General features: G+C 31.5%; 1 protein-coding gene across 1 annotated transcript in view; it reads right to left on the bottom strand.

Moving 5' to 3' along the window:
* The window catches only part of LOC149898036 (zinc finger protein castor homolog 1-like), a 94,334-nt gene extending 73,375 nt beyond the window's left edge, over positions 1-20,959 (bottom strand). Inside the window, exon 1 of the mRNA XM_090115830.1 lies at positions 20,726-20,959. The gene's annotated coding sequence lies outside the window, so the exon portion shown is untranslated. The remainder of the gene's footprint in view (positions 1-20,725) is intronic.
* Positions 20,960-22,073: the final 1,114 nt, after the last annotated feature.

Below are 22,073 nucleotides of genomic sequence, written 5' to 3'. Positions count from 1 at the left end.
ACAAGAGTTAAAACACGCTCTAGCGTGATGATGTATAGCCTTCCTCGATAAATGCCTATAGCCTTCCTCAATTCTAGGTCCTCTTCTCTTTATAATATATGCAGCAGATATAACCAACTGCATTAACTTTTGCAAATACCACATCTATGCAGACGACCTGCAGGTTTATTTGCCTGTAAATTGTAAGGATTTGTCTTCATCTTTAAATAAAATATCTCAGGATTTAAGTGCTGTATCAAAGTGGTCTTATAATAATTCACTAGTGTTGAACCCTAATAAATCGAAATACATGATTGTTGGCTCCAGGCGACAAGTACAAGCAATAGAGAACTCTAACATTTCTCTTTATATTGAAAATTTTCCCATACATAAGGTAAATGAGGCTCGTAATTTAGGTGTTACTTTCGATAAACACCTAAAATTTGAAAGTCATGTCCTTGAAGTTGTGCGTAGTTGCTTCTACCGATTAAAAGTTATTTACAAACTTCGGCCTTACCTAAACACTAATCTCCGTATCCTTTTAGCTGAATCTCTAGTTCTATCTAAGTTGAATTATTGCATAAATGTGTATGGCCCTTGTTTGCTTCAACGTTCGCAACGTCTTATTCAGAGAGTACAGAATGCTTGTGTTAGGTACTGCTTTAATGTCCCTCCGAGATCACATATAACACCATTTTAAACTCCGCCAAAATGCTTAACATGAAAGGTAGACAAGATCTATATTTGGCTTGTCTACTTTTTGATCTGTTTAAATCCAAGCGTCCCTCGTATCTGTACGAAAAATTAAGATGGAGAAAAGATAATGGTCAGAACCCAGTAAGGAGCGTAACTAGCGCACTTTCAGTCCCTCTGCATCGATCGCAAGCTTTCCGTGGTAGCTTTAAGTACTGTGCTACAAAGTGTTGGAACAATATCCCTCCGCCAATTAAACAAGTGTGCTCAAAGTACTCTTTTAAAAAAATGTACAAAATCCACTTACTTAACATGCAAAATCAAAAATAGATTTATATTACTCCGCACTGCACAGACTTAGGGCTGCCACGAGAAACCATTTTTTTATCTTATTATACCTAAATCTATTCAAATTTTACTGCTATACTATCCGATCGGTATTTTATGTATCTACTATTTATTTATTATCTATGTATATTATTTATTCATATCACTTTTATGTAACTATCTATTCATTTATTTTTTATTGTATATACCTACTTACTTTTTTCTATTATATTATATGCTAATACTGTTCTCACACTATCTATAGTATTTATATTTTATGTATGGTACGGGTATGGTATGGGTCTTGGCAGAATATCAGCGTTATGGTTCTCAGAACTATGACAATGTGCTGAGCCAAGACCTTTTCAGGGAACATTTCTTGTATTCATTTTTGTTTAATTTAATTTTAGATTTTAAGTGTATTTTGTTTTTTTTCTTCTTTTTAAGTGTCTAGTATTTAAGAATTGTAAATGTTTTCCTGAATAAATGAATAAATAAATAAATAAATAAATAAATAAATAAATAAATGGGCTATCTAACACAGAAAGAATTTTTCAAATCGGACCAGTAGTTCCCGATATTAGCGCGTTCAAACAAACTCTTCAGCTTTATAATATTAGTATAGATACCAAACAAAAAATGTGTACCTATGTACATAGTTATCATGAAAAAACAGTAACGTCTTTATTCCGACTTATAAAACAGGAAACATATTATAGAAAATTAGTTCTATTTTAATTAAGTTCCTACATCTGGGATTATGATGATGCAGTAATGATAAAACCATGAATCTGTGTTACTCATTTTAAGAGCAACTGAGATAGATGTTTTCATAACAGTATAAACTTTGGAATTACCGAAACAGATAATATTTCTTAGAACTAAAAATAATTAAATAAAAATAATGAGAAAACTGTATTTCTAGTAAAAACAATGCAAAGCGTGTATTTGATATAGAATACCTACGCAACTGCTGAACCTGTTTTGAGGAAATGGAGTGTAAATTAATTGATTACATTCGATGAGTTATTAGCTATTAATTATAAATTAATACGTATTACGATCTTATTACAACGTTATTTTTTAGAAAAATGCTGTTATTAGATAGGTATCTATACTTAAACTGTCATATGTTTAATTATTTAAAGATATTGTTTTACTTACAAAAAAAGATTGTTAAACAATAAATACTTACTAATAAATCTAAACTCTTATACTTTGCAGTACATAAATTAATCACAAAATAATACCAAATCGTCAAAACTCCCGAGTTTTTTTTTACAATAAGAAAAAGAAACCCTTCAAAATTGAGGTCAAACAAGAAATGTATGGAGGAAACAATTAAAATATGAAGAAAAAGCAATTCAGGGTGAATGTCCGCAGGATGCAGTTCTTATCGCGAGCTTCGATGTACATTGCGCCATTTGTATGGAAATAATAATTATTGATCTAATGGCCGTAAGTTATCTATGTGCTATAATTTATAGGTTTTATTGTAAAATAGGTAATGAGAAAAAAAAATAAAAAGTGTAGATAGTAGATACTTTAGTATCCCTATACAAAAGTTGTAAAGCAAACAAAAACGAAAAAGCTGTGCTTAAATTGATAAAATTCAACAATCTAAGAAGTATAAGTGATAGAGCTTCCATCCTTCCTATATCTAATTTAATCTTTTTAAATAAAGTTTACTTACAACGTAAAAAATTTCATAGCATTCAGCCAAAAAGCTCTATTAAAACTGAGCTTTCATACATAATTATATTCATTCATTCATTCAGAGCTTCCACCATTCTCCACATAAATAAAATTCACACACGGAAAAGCTAAACAAAATGCGATGAGACTCAGCAATGTACATCAATCGTTTCACATTACAGGATGTTCATCATAATACGGTTGTAAAGCTTACACATGTGTCTAACTTACACAGATGTTGTAATTCAATTTACCCTTTTTAATGTTTTTTATTCTTTTAGTAGAGAGGTAAAGTGAGTATTTAAAATATGGATTATGGAAATCGGTTAAAATACATAATATATTTTTTGTTATTTGTATGTAACTACTAACTAGTATATTTTTGTTTTTATTCTAATTTTCTGGGTATTAGTACCTAATGCTTCAAATAATTGACTTTTTTTTAATCAAAAATATCCAAAACACACAAAATACCTATAGGTACCGGCCGAATTGAGAACCTCCTCCATTTTTTTGAATCGGTTAAAAACACGTATATTTTATTATTTTCCTATATTACACGTCAGAAAAATCGTAATAACAAAAAATGTACATACATGTACATACATTTTAATATTAAAAAAAAAAACGAATAACCAATATGAAGACCATTTCAAATAACTAGAAAGCAACAGTTAATAAGACTTAATTTATGACTTGTGCAATAAACGAGCGAACATTTTACAGTCTGTATGTTTCAATTATTAACTATTTTAACATCTTCTGTTTAGAAGTTTAACTCGTAAAACTACATTAGTTCTGAACGGTTCGTAGGAAAATTTATCTCAATATAAGTTATTAATTAGCAAGTAATTAAATTTTGATGCCTGTTTGCAATATTTTTGATTATTATATATTTAGTTCTAAAAAATTTGAATTTAGAATGAAAATATGAATGAAGAACGAAATTATCAAATTAACCAAACTAGCTACATTTTTGGATTTCGAACGCTATCGAATTTTTCTATATTTCAAAATCGAATTATTTTGAATAATAATGAACTCTAACTTCGTACGACAAATTTAATCAATTTTCGAAAAAATGTATTATTCCAATTTCGAACGCGACTTCAACAATCGAATTCGAAATTCTAATTTCGAAAACTCGTTCTAATTTCGAATGTCGACAAATAGGTGGTAAGTGATCGTATTTATCAATTTATGACGTTTCGGGGTAGCCGCCGCAGACGCGACATGTCTGCTATTTGCGGCATAACAACGGGACTGTTACACGACGTTACGCGCTTTTTGTCACGCTGTTATGTCATGAATCATTACGTATTTGCAATACATACTATATATTATACTAATACATATTATAAAGCTGAAGAGTTTGTTTGTTTGTTTGAACGCGCTAATCTCGGGAACTGCTGGTGCGATTTGAAAAATTATTTCGGTGTTAGATATATACCCATTTATCGAGGAAAGCTAAGACTATAATATATTATCATCACGCTAAGACCAACAGAAGCGGAGCCACGCGGGTGAAACCGCGGAGCGCAGCTAGTTATAAATTATAATATAAACTGAAAATTTATGAATTTCAAGTTACTTTAGTTACAAAGTTGAGGCTTGACAAAGAATGACATAAAATAGATAGATACTTTGTTCTAGATGAAACAAAATACGAGAATAACCAGACGAGCAAATATGCTTTCGTCGACTAATAAATAATTAATTCATCTTATTTAATCCTGGAAAACGGTTCCAGGATAAGCGCGATGCGTGTCGCCTAAATAATGGCCAGACGCATAAATAACAACAATATTTCGCACTGAGAATAGTGTATAATATTAATTAACCTGCGCGCGCGCATCCCATATTAATCGTGTTCTGGCGGAATGCGCACCTGCCGCTCTTGTTTCTTTGTCATATTGATACAATTTTTCATAGATCAATAATTGTAAATTAGAGCATTATATGAATTTGAAATTGAATACGTATAGCAATTTTTCATAAGTCCCACAAAAACTTGAGAATGTTTGTCAGCTTGCCATGCTTAGAATGTATAGGTATATGCTCGGAATGTTCAGACTTCAAGTTAATAAAGAACACATAAGGCATTTATTTTATTTGCTCAATAATACGCAGCTTGAAGGAACCCGCAACATTGTCATAAAAAGAAATGAAAAATATAACAAGAAAGTTATCTTTGTTATAAACCAAACCGCGATAAAAAGCTCTCCAAGCTCGTAATAAATAAGCGGAAAGAAAATGAACAAAAATTGTTTTTTATAATTCATTCCACAATAAAAGCAATGGACGAGAGAGGATCAATAAATAATCATCCGTGTATCATCAGTAAGAAAAGCGAAGCACACAACTGCGCGAGCGCAATCTTTAATAGACTACGCGGAAAGCGAATCTATAAATTGCATTTTTCGCAAACGCATAAAATAACGCACTATTGCATTGTAGAGCAGACAATACGCCTCTCCCGCTCCCGCCAATACGTCCCTCTCACTTGTGCGCACGCGCCGATATCACACTTCGACAAAAACGATACAACGATATTCAACTAATCTCCGATTTTAACTTCTATCCACTCATTCTACAGTCCATTTTCACGTAACGTTTAACATAAAAATACGCCTTTTGTATAATCAAGTATGCAATTGCGTGCGACGTAGCTGCGATACGTGATGCTATCTCGCTCTCGCGCCGTAGCGCCGTTCCGCTCGTATGCATGTCAATGCAGTTTATTGTAGACATTAATGTCTCTGATTACAAATGTAAATTTTCAGCTCGCGACGGCGTTGGTCGGCTTTTTTCTCTTCGATTTCTCTTTATGGTATTAAATTGTAGCAGAATTAATAGCCGGCATTTACGCTTTTAGAATGTTTATTTCTTGAACTAGGTAGGTACCTATTGTTTCTCGATGTGTTGCGGAATTTGTTAATCGCCAAACTGATCTTTCCGTCCGTACTGCATCACGTCAAACAAAGATTAGTATTTTGGCTCGCTGAATGATTTAAGCAAGTGCCTAATACTCAATTGATTTATAGTATAAACGTAAATAATCCGCTTTGATGTGGAGACGATAGAACAAATTCTGCTCGTGACAAAAGTATATTAAATAATAAATGCACCGCTTACCTATTATTCGCACAACACTTATTTATAAAGTGTGACCAGTGTAAGTTGATATATCCATCTTGTCTGTTCGGTCTAAGCAGTACGAGGCGGAGGGCGCATCGTGGTTCTTCAAGAACTGGTCAGTTTCACAACGGTTTCCCAACCGAATACCGTTCGCAAAAGATCTCACACGGCTGCCAATTTTCAGAAAGACAGAGCTAAAATAATTGCTGCAAACGCGCCCTATTTCGAGCGGCGCACAACAATTTAGATAGATTTAATTCTAGAACGGCATTATTCGATCGTTCTGTTCGGCTGACTTCATTGACAGGCGATAAATTTAAATATTTTGTTCGAAATATAAATTTTCAATTTGACACATTTCTTTAAACGAGTGACATGCCCGCGTTCGAAATTCAAAACTTTGATACGATTGAGTTGTTCGACCGAACATGTTAATTTATGAGATTTGTAATTGGAATCAATTTTCAAACGGATTGACGAATACGTAAACAAAACAAATGTGGATAGATTTGAATTTAGAAATGTAGAATTTGGATTGAAAATCGAATTTGAAAATGGAATAAATTATAGGTTTGTAATTAGAACAAAAGTGATTAGCTAAATATACAAAGTGGGAACATTAGTCACAATACTACGTCACAGTAAATCTGTCTCGGCGATCGTTATGTGGAAATAAATAATTGTTTGGATATGAGAGCAGATAAATTTAAAATGTCTGTTTTGCGTCTAGTGTGACATTTCTGATATAATGTCACACTAGTTACCTTTAATAACTTGGCCTGATATAAAAGATAAAAAATATGGTGATAGCATTTAAGAGTCTGGTGTGAAATAATCTGGGTTCGGATTAGAATTTAGAACACAAAGTTCCAATGAAGCGAAGTGACTTGTACGAGATATTAAAGTAATTAAAAGTTTAGAGAAAGTTTAAACATCTCGTAAAACCTCAAAAAAAAAACATGATTGATTAAGCTCATCAAAATCAAGCAATATTGTGTAAAATGGTCTATGTGCTTTATCATATTCTCTTCTGCGTCTCAACATTGGAAAACAAAATATAGTCTTCAAACTTAAACTTAGTTTATCTACCATTGAATTCATTTCAATCTAAATCCTTTAAAGTTTAGTTTAATAAAAAAATCTATGGTTTATCTTAGAACATAGGTATATGTTCTAAGAAGATAGTATACAAAGTTATGGAACCAGTGTCTCGTAAATGAAAAATGATATAACACAATTTAATAAAACTGTTATTCTCAATATATCAGTACGGACAGACAAATCCCCAGTTATATAGTTTTTGGCAGTTTTACTTGGCAGGCTCGGGGAAACGGGATTTTGTTTACTTGCGATATTGCATATTGCAATGCATCTAAGATGTTATATTATAAATTTAATTTGCCGGGTAGTGGGTTCGATTTGGCGAACTTATTATATTTTCTAATTTCAAGAACTTTAGAGCTTTTCGTTAAAAGTTTTTTTTTTGTAATTTGAAGGTATTTTAAATTTATATAGTTTGTACTGTGTAACTCAAACTAAAACAAATAGACTTCTTTGTAGAGGCGCTTTTCAACTATATTTATTAACTAATTTATATGAGTAAAACACTTTAAGTAAATATATTTTGAACATTTGATATAAAACCTTCCTGATTTTCGAAGAAACGAAAGATATTCCATTTCAAACACACGCAATACTCGATAGCAATAATAAATTAAAGAAATAAAACAAATGCTGAGGTCAATACTTTCAGCATCGTCTTCAATGTAATATAGTCTAAGAGCTGCTGACAATTTATTTATAGGATATTTAATAAAACATCTGTGTTAGTTGACGAAAAGCAAAGTAAAATTTATAAAACATGATTAAAATTGATGAGATAATTTATTAAAGTTTTATAAGTCACAATTAGGCTTTAAATCTAATGTCTTTATTAACTTAACCATTTTATATACCTCTTCCATAGAATATAGTATTAGTCTAAATAATATTTATAGTAGAGAATTACATACAAAAGCTCAGCTCTTACGCTACACGCGATGCGATGCTCGAACAATTCATAATTCCATGTTCATATTTATGGCAACTTTACATTATTCCAGTAACCACTCCAGCTGGAAACAAGTTATTTATTATCGCAATCCAGATATTTATATCTAATTGTGATGGAATGACGCTACCGGACTTGTTCATTTTTATCGATATGTAATATTATCATTTTATCGGTTTCTCGTTTTGAAAACAATTTTTTTCTATAAAAGGCTATCTATAAATTGTATACAACTATTTATAAAGAGTCTAAACTCTAAATATACGTTCATTTATTAAACATATTTTAAATATACATAAAATACAGAATGTCATTCAGTAAAACGTATCTGTTAACTATATGAACATTTTTTATTCTGTGTCAATTTGTAATACAATATTTCGTAAGAGTTTAGGTTGATCCAGTCGAACACCTCGGATCACACGCGACAATTACATTAGCACACAATGACGTGCAACGACAGAAAGAAAGCAAATGAACGCCTTTTCTAAATTCGTATACAAAGCGACGTTCGAAATACGAAAACGTAACAGCCAATAGCACTAGAGCGTATGCCAAAATGCCAAAGCGACACAAACAATTAGGAATGTGTTCTATTCCAAATTCAAAATACGAATTTAAATTTGGAATAAATTATTGCATTACATTTGCGGAAAAGATCTCGATGCGTATTTGAAATTTATGTTTCGAATCTATTTAGATTTTTATAACTGGCCACTTCGATTCTAATAAAAAAAAAGTATCAGACATTCGAAATTGGAATGTTTGCTACCATTTTATTTATCAATAATTATTAATTACTCAAACACAGTTCGTATTTGATGCAAATGTCACGGGAACAAAGCGTCTATTTGAGATTGATGAGTAACGAATATAGGGAAGCCGCTTGCGCAACTACGTACAGATTACCGGTATTATTTTCGGTAAACGATACGTATCTACGAGTCAACGTTCCATATAATACTATAAGTATGAAAGTTAACTAATCCTGACAGGCGAAACGGTTTTGGAATAACTGTTTTTTAAGTGTATCGAATTATGTTCTAGGATTGATAGATGCGTGTCATATGTTTTATGGCTGTTTTATTCTATATTTATCTAATCAAACAGCTTTCTTTTAAGTATAATAATTTATTTTATAGTTACAAGTAAAAAATACGTAATCAAATCCAACGAATTTATAGCATTATATTAGGTAATTAAAAGAATTTGCGTAAAGTCATAATCTGAAAGCAATAAAACATTTGAACGAAGCTCGAAGGAACCTTTTGCGGCGCATTCATCAAAAATAAGAAAATAATTAATACACGTTTTGGAACGCGGGCCGGAGCGTTTAGCCGACAAACAATAAAACAATACGAACGCAAAGCTAAACAAAACACAGAAAAATATGAATTCCAATCGAAACTGCCGCGGGGTAACAAAAGATGGCGGATTTTAATGAAATGAAATAAAATATAAATACCATTCGCGAGCTGGGATTCTTACATTTTTAATTTGGCAATGGAATGGCGCTAAAAACGAATAAATTCCGAATTTCGGAACCGGCCCGATTCGGACTTCGTTGTTTGTAAATTGTAATTGTTGACATTGTAGTCATATTTCGATGTTTCATAATAAAATATTTTGATGAAATTGGATTTTAGGGTGATTCTGTTTTATTTTTATTTTTTGTAGAAATTCGTGAAGAGACAGAAAAATGTAAAAGATCAAAACGGAAAGAAACCAAATATGTAATTGAAACATCGATCGTATTTTGAAAGTAAAGTGTACTAAAACACAAACAAAATTCCTAACTACAATATAAATAAATCATACACACACAACCACAGGGCAAGCCTTGTATGTACATCCAGATGTTGATAGGAAACAGGCGCATCGCTCGACCAATATATTTTTATTTATTTTCTTAAGTTTTATGAGATCGTATTGATGATATAGATATAAACAATTATGTCTGTCTGTTTATACTTCACTTTATTGCGTAATAATTTATAATGATATTGGAGTATGAGAACTTGAATAACAAATTTTATCTGTATAAATATCATATTATTATATATATCTAGATAATAATAGACCGTAAATTATATTTGTTTTATAGTCGTGTTTTTAGTACTTACGTTATTGTGAATGTATATAATTACGAAAAAGGCTGCAAAAATGTCTATTAAACTTTTTCTTTTAGGTACCCTAAGTACCTAAATTACGTTTAAAAAAAAACATAATTAAAATATCAATGACCCATGTACACTGTACAGACTTGAAAATTAACGATTCAACATACTAACGCATATTTTTTATAAACTCCACTCTAATCAAAAACTTTACCTCAAAAAACTACTAAATAAATATATTAACATCTAACGATATCAATATATTTTGATAGCAACAAAAATCCATTTGGTAACATCGACGCGGATCATAAAATCAATCAAAGCGGCCATAATACAGAATATGAAATTTTTGCATTAACCCGAAAGCAAAAGCATTTCTTAAAAATAGATTTTTAGTTTTACAAACGTTTATTGAACTGACATAATATTGGATTTACTGTAACCTACTTAGGTGTAGTCTATACAAATATTATAAAGAGGAAAGGTTTGATTTTTTGTTTGTTGGTTTGTTTGTATGAATTGAATAGGCTCCGAAACTACTTGGCAGATTTGAAAAATTCTTTCACTGTTGGAAAGCTACATCATTTCTGAGTGACATAGGCTAGGTTTTATCCCGGAAATCCCACGGGAACGGGAACTATGCGGGTTTTTTTTGAAAACGCGGGCGAAGCCGCAGGCGGAAAGCTAGTAAAGAATAGTTTGATTTGTGATATTGTAAAATTATTCGTGGATTCAAAAACTGGATGTTTGTAACATTTTTTAACAGATTTTTGTAGTTATTTATTTATAAAAATGTTACATTTCTTTACACAAATGACATCTAATAGCTACCTAGTTACCTCTCGCTTGCACACGATCTAACCACTATACCAAAGAGACTCAAAATAAAAAAAAATGTATAAATAAAGTTCTTTGAAGCGATTTATTCATAAAATATTCAATTTCACTATAAATGCCATCGAATATTTCACAATGGCGGGCGTGTCTGAAGCGGGGAATAATTACCCTCCCTCCCCCCACAGAGCCTTCATTGAGCATTGTCTTGAGATGTGACCTCTTAGTAAAGCCACACTGCGGGCGTTTACACGCCGCGTTTTTTTACGCTGAACTTGTAGAACAACAAATAATACGTAGAATAATCTCGTCCATATAGTAAATTTTTGCTTGGATGTTTAGTTATTACTTTGTTAATAAGTATTTTCCTTGAATTAACAAGGCAGTAAAAGTGTCACCACATTGCATCATTGGAAGCTTTTATGAATGTCATAGCAGATAAAAGCTGTAATTGTGAAGACGCCTTTAGAGTGCGTGTAAATAATCACAAATTTGATTCTGTTAACGCGTACTTATAGCGTCCCGTAGATCTACTTGCGTCCATTTCAAATTCACATTTAGGTATATTTTTCTTGAAATAAAATAATGATATACAAAATTGTTCGCTTAAAAAAAATGTACAATCGGCCGTCTGACATAAAAGTTATGAGTCGTTTAACAAAGCGAATCAAACCAGAATAACAATTAAGAATACCCGAATACCGAGTTTTATTAAATTCAACTTGTCTAGACAATTTTTACTATCCATAAATTTGGGACCATTGTAATGTCACTACGAAAGGTGATAGAGAAATCGCGTATCAGTGAATTCTAAACGCGTTTACTTACGTAACCCGGTGTATTGTGTCTGTGTGTACCCACTGGCCAGGGCCAGCGGCACGCGCCAGCGACACGTCCCAGCAATAACTCGGGGTGGCCCTCACTCGCATTCTTTTACGAACATTAGATTATTCATAACCAACCTCATTCAACATCTATGGTAACGAAAGTCACATTCATTTGACGAACGAATCGTTCAAATTAAGAACGAGTTTCGAATTTTGAAAGTTCAATTTTTCGAATACCATCAAAAAGAACAAAACGCTATCTCGACGTCGCGGTCGCTCCAAATTCAAAATATTAGTGAAGCGATTGAAAAACGAAACGCACTAAGTTCACGTTACGCGCCCGTTCTGAATTTGACTGTATTCAAATATCGAACGCCGAGAGTCCGAGACAGATTATGACGCGCGGGCGGCTGGAAAACATCAAACTTTAGACAGTTCTTAAAAAAGTCAATAATACCTTTTAATCTGTAGCGTAGTTCAATAAAGAATATTTATTATTTCACGTGGAGATCATAAAAGCGTAAATAAAACATTCAATCGAGCGTAGATTTGAATAAAATATTACTCAAACTTATAAAATCATAATGTCGGTTGGCTAGTTTCGTTTCGGCGGAGATATGATCCCATTGATTGATGGGTGACCACGCTGCGTGTTGAGAGCGACCAATGTATTAGTGTCCACCCACAGGAGGGCGCTGCTGTAACCCGCGGCTCAGGCTCCACTGGTCTCTGCTTGATCTAAGAATGTTGACCCCGAGTGTGTGGTACGGGCTACGTGTTTTAGACTTAATTAAAAATGTATAAAGAATGTATTGCATGTCACGGCCGTGTTTGTCCAAATTTAATTTTCAGTCAATAGCGAATGATTGCAGATAAATATCAGAAATTAATTATAATTATTGTAATCGTTTTAAACTTATTCATTTGTAAACGTCAAACTCTAAACGGATACGCAATAAATCAGAAACGAAAGATGAATAATGCGATCCCGTAGGTACAATAACGTAAAAAAGGAATTTATTCAATTTCCGTCGGTGTGTCAAATTCGAAATTTAAAAACTGGACTCCGATTTCGTTTCTGTTTTCAAATTTGAAATCGGAGTAAACGTTCGACGGCTCGTTCGGAAACGGAACGTGTTGTTCTTATTTATACGTACGTAAGGATGCGCAAGCGCATTCGTCTGACGGTTTAACTGATGCATTAATACCTCGAATGATCGTTAGTTTTTTTGTATGTTCGTCCGGAGATTGGTCATTACATCTGAATATGTTCTTTACATTGGATCACGATTCGTGTGATGTAAGTAGCGACGTGCTCTTTATGTTAGAATTTCTTGTTTCCGGATCTATTTGAAAGTGGCGTAATTAAATATCGACCTGGTAAGTAATTGGTTTTATGTATAGTAAGTACATGCAATTTGTTTAATGGCAGAGAACTGACGAAAAGGGAATGGAATTTATACGACTAATGCGCTTGTGATTTTTCAATACAGTATTGTTTGTTTTCATATATGTTGTTACTATTTAGATCAAACAGCTTGATTTGCCAAGAATTTAAATAACATAATACACAATATAACAATTATGGCGAGAGAGATAAATACATATAAATCAATTCAAACTAGAGCAATAAACAAAAATAAAAGTTAAGCCCGATTGTCCAAACCCGATAGAGTCATTTACATATTGAGTGAAGTTTCGTTCTTTCATTCAATCGTTCATTTTTATTACTTGTTACGCAATCCGTTAATTAGCCTTTTGTACTGTAGTGTTTTACAAATACGTTTATTATTCGCTTATACGAAACGTTGGGAACTTTAGAATGCTTTAGATTATTATGTTAGATAACAGAATTTGATTGCTTAAATTTAAAACGTTTTAATAATTATACTTTTGTTGACTTTGCTAAATGTACATTACCTTGATACATATATGACTAGCTTTCCGACCGCGGCGTTACTCGCTTTATAGTAATAAAATAAATAAATAATATTCTATCCTTCCTCGAATCACTCTATTTATTAAAAGAACCGCATTCGTTACGTAGTTTTAATTTTTAAAGATACTTAGGGTCATACAGACATGAGGAAGCGACTTTATTCTATACAGTAATCTATTAGTCTAAACAATCATATTTTTTTTTTTTTTTTTAAACCATTTATTGATAGAAAAATAAACATACATTAAGCATACAGAAGAAACACCACATAAATCGACACGATTTGATCGTGGTGCACATGCATTCTAGACGCCAAACAAATACTAGACAGATAAATATAAATTTTGCTGCATTACATTTGAAAATAACATTAACATTATGAAATTACATTGAAAAATACATTAAGATGGCAAGTAAATTATACAACAGAAAAATATGACGTACAATAGGGTACTTGTGGAAAAAATTATTTGCGATCACCTACTGTGCTGGCCGAGTCTTTATAAACGTGATATATAGTATGATTTTAATTGACGGTTAACATTTTTACAGTTTATTTTATTTTTAATGTTATTATCTAATTTGTTGATTAAACGTGGAATTATGTATGAGCATCTTCTTTCGCCATAGCGGTTATTGGCTCTGATAGTACATAATTTATTTTGTGTTACTTTTCGTGTGCCAAGGTTGTGAGATGTAACTTTTTCAGTAAATGTTTTATTAAAAAGTTGTTCTTTTAAGAGATGTACTTCTACTTTTTCAAAAATTGGTAACACATTGCAGTGCTTAAAAAGTTTGCTTGCTTTTATAAAAGTTTGCTTATATAAATAACAAATAATATTTAATCCACGTTAACAGAATTTGATGTCTCATATTCAATGTAATAACTACAATTTAATCGTTCGCAAAACTAATCTTCATAAGATTTTTCTAGTTACAAGATCAACATTCTACGAAATAACAGTCATAATTAAACTCCATATTCCTTAAACACGGGAATTAACCCCAATTGAGGGATCGCTCTATTTAAATGAACATTTATTCAGCTTTGTGGAAGTCTTGACACGTCATTATGTGTCCCACGGTACGTTGCCTATTTGGTAAGTGAATGGTGATCTGGGTAAGCGTTGCTGGTAGTGGTTGTTAATTGGATGGGTGTGTAACGTTTTTAAATAGATAGATAAGTAAATTTTCAGTTTAATATTAAACTTGTCTCTTAAAATGAGATAGGTACTTATTGACTGATAATATTAAACGCATTAATGCTTTTGTTTGCTTAATTAATGAAGAATTTCTATAAACCTTCGATGCAACATTTTAAGAAAAAACGCAATAGTGACGACTTCCAATAACTTGCAATAAATATTAAACGTTGGTTCATTCATAATTATTGTAACATTATTCTGACGCTATACAATTATGATGACATCTCCCTCGTATATTATATCTATCGCACTCATCACTGCACTTTACAACAATGTTAAAGCAATCTTTTTTCATCCGACAATAAGACACAATTTTCTTTATACATTAAATATAACCAGCTTATACATTAACACAAAGGAAATTGCACATTAAGCTGTTGAAATAAAGTTCAATTTTAACTGTAGTCTAAGTATCAATGAGGCAACAGATGAAATGTGAAATGGATTATTTTTTCAAAAATGGAATTAAACAGAGACAATAACGCTCATTGTCTTCAAAGATGGCGGACCGGACGGTTCAAATATGAGATTAATGTGTCGGGCTTATTATAATTTTATTACTCTTTGTAAGATTGTTTATTCCCATGTTTTATTTTTTACATTCCGTTCAAATCGAACGTCTTTAATGAATACGTACCTATATTATGTTCTTACTAATAACGAATTTTTAGTGAAATGGTACCTAGGTAGATATATCTTTTAACCGATAATTTTATGTAAAAAACTAGAAACTTATCAAAAAGAGCGCCGCAAGGGGTTGTACCTGATCAACTTTACAAACAACAGGAAGCATTGAACCGTTAACATTATATGCGTTAATTAAATTTGCTTTTTACCAATTTCCTGATTCGGCAATATAAAGTATCAAATGATTTCGGATAAGAACATTTGATTACGTCTCGACCTTTAAATATTAGGTACAATTACTACTTTTTAATTACGAACCAAGGTCGTTCTGTTTACAAATAAAAGCGCAAAAGCGATTTTTCAATAAGTTCAAATGTGGAACGAGTTTGACAGTTTTATTTTTCGACCTCGTTTCAAATAAAAACTTTGTTAGGCAATAGACAATCGGTAAATTTTTAAATTTCGAATCGAAGAGCGAATGCTTCATTTTATATAGATTTTATAAAGGTTAGTGAATGAATGACTTTGATTCATTGAACGATTAAGATCTGGCATAAATTAATTTACCTAGACATTTATATTAACAAGTTTAAAAATAATTACCGCTTACGTAGCGAGATTATAATGACCAATCTAAATTATCAAACAATGAAAAGTATCCATCAAAAATAATTAGCCGCATACGAAATAAAGACATCGGTTGAATAAATAAATCTGCAATAGTAAATAACAATTAATAAGCCTCGCTAGGAGATGTGACTGACGTATGGAAGTCACCCGTTATGGACACTCGTCCAACTAGTATTTGTTGTATTAGATAAAACTAAATTGCTTAATTTACTTTTCTTCTCCATACTGCTTTCCGAATCGGTGGTAAATGTTAAAAATATGTTATGACGATTCGAAAGTGCTTCTGGAAGAAGCCTAATTGAATAAATAAATGATATCACAGATTAGATAGTATATACAAGTTACTATGTACGATACTAAATAAGAATAAATATCTATTTAAAACAATACATAGTTTTCTTCAAAAAACGGTTGGTAATAAAATTTTAATTATGTATTTAGACGATCCAAAACGCTTCTGAAGGAAATTTAGCTGAGTCAATAAATATTTGAGTTTAACTTTAACTTAGGAATGTTGAAAATTAAATAACTTGCCCAAAAACAGTGTTCATAGACAATAATTCATTAAATACATTAAAATACGACCATAGATCATTCGATCGGCAGCTCTTTTTATTGCAATGAATGTCACACGGCAATAAATCAAATTCTTAATTTCATAATTCCAATTAAATTAAAACATTCTGTTACATCCTATTAGAGTAATGGAAACCGGTCAAAACGGTTTTATAGTTTTTATTGGCAGTTTACAAAAAAAAAAATGTTTGAATTTAGAAACAATTCTTTAAAAATGACTACAATTTTTGAAAATAGATCCACAGTTTACCAGCGATAATGAACTTCAAATTTTGCGTCGCTTTATGAAAATCGAATTAATTTGAAAATGGAATCGCTTCGCGTATTTGAATGAATCACGTGACATGAGTCAAGCTATTGTTCCCGATACCGCGTACTTACGAGTCCGAGTAAATTAGGAAATGTGTTTTTTATTGGAAAGCCATGTGGAATTACAATAAGAATAAAATATTATGATACACGTACGTTTCCAGTTAGCACCGTGATGGTATTTGAATATTATCTTCCTTTAAAGTTTATTTTAAATACCGCCGCGCATATTGCCATATTAAGTTTGCCAATTAAAAAATTAATGTCAGTGTTGCCAGTTTCCAGGGCATTGTTGGACTTTATTTATATAAGGATCACGTTCTTGATTGTTTTGTGTTGTGACGTCATAATCTTGATAAGGAGGTTCCGGTCGAAATCCTGGCTTGTGGCTTTAATATAAGGTGCAGCCCATGGTTTTGCTTGTGTTGTGCTTGGTAGTAATTTATGTACTATTGTAGAAAACCTAAAAACCTATCAATTTGTTATATTTGATTAAGATTTATACAGCCGTTCTCAAATAATTGCGCACATTTGTATCTGACAAATGCCCATGTTTGGTAACGTCTGCGTTTATAATTTGACAACAATAACGTAGAGAATGTATTAAATAAAGAAATAATTAAATTAAGTTCTAATTATTAGGCTACTTTTATTTTGTTTATAAACATGATATTAGTATCTGTATGTATCTCTTCACGGACCGCCAAGCAACAAATTGTTACGTTTCATACAATGTGGGTTAAAATTATAAAAAACAATATTTTAACTTTAAGTACCTTATCAAAATAGTGTGATCGTAGTAGTGTATTAAATTTAATAATTATATTACTGGTAAGGTCTTGGACATGCGGTAAAGTCATTTAATTATTATCAGTGAGAACAATTATTCTTATATTTAATCAACATGTAGCTAGGTATATACATTGCTGCTATTTATTATCTATATCGGTAAGTGCTGGTTCTATTAAAAACTTAAAAAATCTCTATTAAATAAAAACTATTGATTATAATTTTATGCATAATAAATTCTTATAATCAAACAAGAATCAACTCAGTGGAAATCTCCAATCCAAATTACCTCCAATTACATCAATTTTTTACACGATTTTTTACCAAAAAGAAAGTCAATGCCCCCAATATAAAATAGCTACTAAAAGTATTTAGCAATGTCAGAATCGAACGCGGTACCATGGCGTGATCTCAACCACTCGACCTACGACCTTTCGTATCAACTGACAGATCTAAGTTACGTTACTTACTAACTTAGTTAGGGGTCCTGCTTAAAATCTATACCTACTTATATTATAAAGCTGAAGAGTTTGTTTGAATGCGCTAATCTCGGGAACTACTGGTCCGATTTGTAAAATTATTTCTGTGTTATATAGCCCATTTATTGAGGAAGGCTATATATAATATATATATTATAAGGCTATATTATATCATCACGCTAAGACAGAAATATAAAGTAGAGTTTATAATTATAATTTATAATATACTAGCTGTGCCCCGCGGTTTTACCCGCATTGCCCCGCTTTTCTTAGACTAAGCTAAGCGTGATGATAATTATCATAATCTTGCCTTCCTCGATAAATGGACAATCTAACAGTGAAATAATTTTTCAAATAGGTCCCGCGGTTTCTGAGATTAGCACGTTTAAACAAACTCTTCTTAATATAAGTGAAGATATTAATATCATTTTACCTTCAAATAGGACTCGTTGTGTCTAAATACAATATAAATACAAGTAAGACATAGACAATGTAATGAATCCATTTTAAAACGGCTACAGAGATAAAATGTTTTGAATTCTTCATTTCTTTAAATATTGTCTTAATTTAATGTAAACTGTAAACAAACAAAATATAATCAAATAAATTAAATGTAAAGAAGTCTAATTTACGACTTATTTTTTAAAAAGAAAAGAAAGATCAATATTTATTTCTTCACGCCATTTAAAATGTGAAAAAAATATTGTATACTAGCTTCCGCCCGCGCCTTTGCCCGCGTGGTGTTTTGATAAAAGGTAGCCTATGTTCTTTCTCAGGATCTAAAGATTATCTGTGCCAAATTTCATCAAAATCGGTTGAGAGGTTTAAGCGGGAAAGCGTAACAGACAGACAGACAGAGTTACTTTCGCATTTATAATATTAGTATAATATAACACCTTTAAATTACAATATACGAGCTAATAAACATATTTTTATTTATAATATTGTTGTTATTTAATATTAATTGCATTATCATTTATTTCTATTATGTATATCTTCTTATATATATAAAATTCTCGTGTCACAATGTTAGTCTGCATACTCCTCCGAAACGGGTGGACCGATTCTCATGAAATTTTCTGTGCATATCGGGTAAGTCTGAGAATCGGCCAACATCTATTTTTCATATGTACCACGGGCGAAGCCGGGGCGGACCGCTAGTTATTAATAAAAAGCTATTTAAGATCTTTTTAATCGCTGTTACGGACAATTTCTATGAGCTTTTCTATATATATTAAAATGAATAAATAAATAATAATACTTAAATAAATAAATATTAAAATGAAGACCATCTTACTTTTCAATTTGACTTAAACTTTAAGCAATAACATCATTATATTCATACTTAGTTACTTAAAAAATAATTGTCCATAACTTAGATTAACTTAATCATAGAATTAAGTAGCTGTGAGTAAGTAAGTTAATGAGTAAATGCGTAATTATCTCACTTAACTTTACGGGCGAAGTTATCGGTAAGTGACAATCGTGCTTTAACTTGTAACTTAATATCTTAGAGATTAAATAGTAAATAACTATTAATTATTAAATAATGGTATTAAATGAAAATAACTAATTTAGTATTTAAATGATTTAAAGTGGTAAAGCTAAGGGTTAATTATAATTTTTATAGATACCGCGCTTATTACATTGTTGAAAAAAACTACCCAGGATAGTAAACATGTATGTATTTATATAATAGTAACTAGCGGTCCGCCCCGGCTTCGCCCGTGGTACATATGAAAAATAGATGTTGGCCGATTCTCAGACTTACCCGATATGCACAGAAAATTTCATGAGAATCGGTCCACCCGTTTCGGAGGAGTATGCAGACTAACATTGTGACACGAGAATTTTATATATAAGAGATATTAATATATTAATAAATATAATACTTATTTGGGTTAATACCTTAGTGAATACTAAAAGCGGAATCTATTTTCAGCTTGACAAAGTTTTCTAAGCTTAACTCTAAGCTTTAATAAATGTATTAGTATAATTTATATATTGTTATATTATATAAACATATGAATATTAATATATTATACATATATTGTACAAATAAATTGGATTTAGGTATTTCAGCGTGGTACAGTGCGCTTTCATGAGCTTTTTTAAAAGCTTACAAAAAATGCTTTAAATGTTTTAAATTTCGATATACTTGGCTAAATATGGACAAATATTGATTTGTTCTATTATAATATATCAAAATATTTAATTAAATTTTAACATAAATCAATGAAAATCAAATTGATAAACATAAATTAAGAAAATTATTCTAGCCCGGATAGCTTAAAAATTGAAACTTTGGCGGTTATTTTATTTTTATAAATACCCTGTAAGGGGGTTATAATAATTGTTTAATCAACAATAATTGAAATATGGTTAAAATATTGTAAAAAAAATTTATATGAGCTAGTCTCTACTGCATGTTTTTACAGTTATTGTACACATTTTTTAAATTAAAAAAATATGAGTTGTTATTAAATTAATTAATAAACAATGATTCATTACCTTATTTAAAATATCCAATCAGGAACGTTGTTTGTACACAATGTCACTTATTGTCACAGTTTATGTTCACACACCATCCAACACACAATTAAAAAAAATAAAATATGCACAGTTCTGTAAAAAAAAAGTTTGTGTCAGACGCGCGGGAAAACCGGGGAAATGCGATTCTAAATTCGAATCGCGAGGAACAACAGCCGCGCGCGCATATCAGACGCGACTGAAAAAATTACCACATCCACGTAAGAGTTGGAAACTAAATCAAAATACTCGATAGGAGAGGGACGAGTCAGCCGTGGCCCCACCCTTCCCCCACCACACGGCCGCACGCAAAAACATTCGTAAAAACGCGCTCAGCGAAATCGACAATGTTTTCAAACGAAAATCTTATCCCAGCCCTACTTTTTTAAACATTAAACACGATACAATCCCGACAATGTTATATTTAAAAACAATGCACGGTTTATTGTACGAATCATAATAAACACGGCGCGGATTTTAAATAAACGTTTCCGCGAAACGCTATTGAAAAATGGTGGCAAATATTTGACAGATGTCAAGTTTTCCCGCGCTCCTGTTCGGAAAGAGGTGAGGGTTACATGCACGTGCGCTCGCTGCAGCGGCTCGGCGACGAATGCTGGGCAGAAGGATGAAGATTACGCGCGTATATTTTTTCTTCCAAAAAACGTAAGAAAGGGTCCTTTAGGGTTAACTGCGAGGTCGGACGATGTTTTTATGATTGCGAAGATGGAAATTGGAGCGAATCGGCCACGTGACCTTCATTGCTTTGCGAATCTTGGGGACAATGTGAGCTTTTGATATTATTATTTTATGACAGATTGTTTCATGGTGTTTAGTGTGATGTTATCACATTAATAATAATGTTTAATTTAGTGATGTATTTAAACAACTTTATTGATTATAATTAGGTTATGAAAACATCAAGTAGGTACCTAAATTAATAATATATTTCATGTCCTTATAATAAATTTCTTAATATTTTTTTCATGAATGAGTATAATTATTTATTAATTGGTTTGATTTTATAGGTATTGGTTTGATTCATTTCATTTTTTTACTGAAACAGAGACTTAGTGATGACCAACATTTACAGTATTCGATAAGTATCAAAAATATATATCAAGCTATTTATTCAGTCAAGAACGAAAACTTTTTAATCGATAAATTAACATAAGGGTTAAACTCTGATTTTTTTTTGGAAATATATTTTTTACATTGCATTTACATCAAACGAACATAGAGCTAGAGCAAGAGCATTCTTTCGTGATCTTTTAGTGTAAACGAAAACACGTATTCAGTGTTGTTCAGTATTAGAACATTTCATAGAATC

Source organism: Colias eurytheme, chromosome 24 (genome assembly GCF_061535395.1).
Source record: "Colias eurytheme isolate Ceu_HAF_F1 chromosome 24, ilColEury1 Martin Lab GWU primary, whole genome shotgun sequence".
NCBI lineage: Eukaryota > Metazoa > Arthropoda > Insecta > Lepidoptera > Pieridae > Colias > Colias eurytheme.
This window is presented reverse-complemented; position numbering and strand designations above follow the sequence as displayed.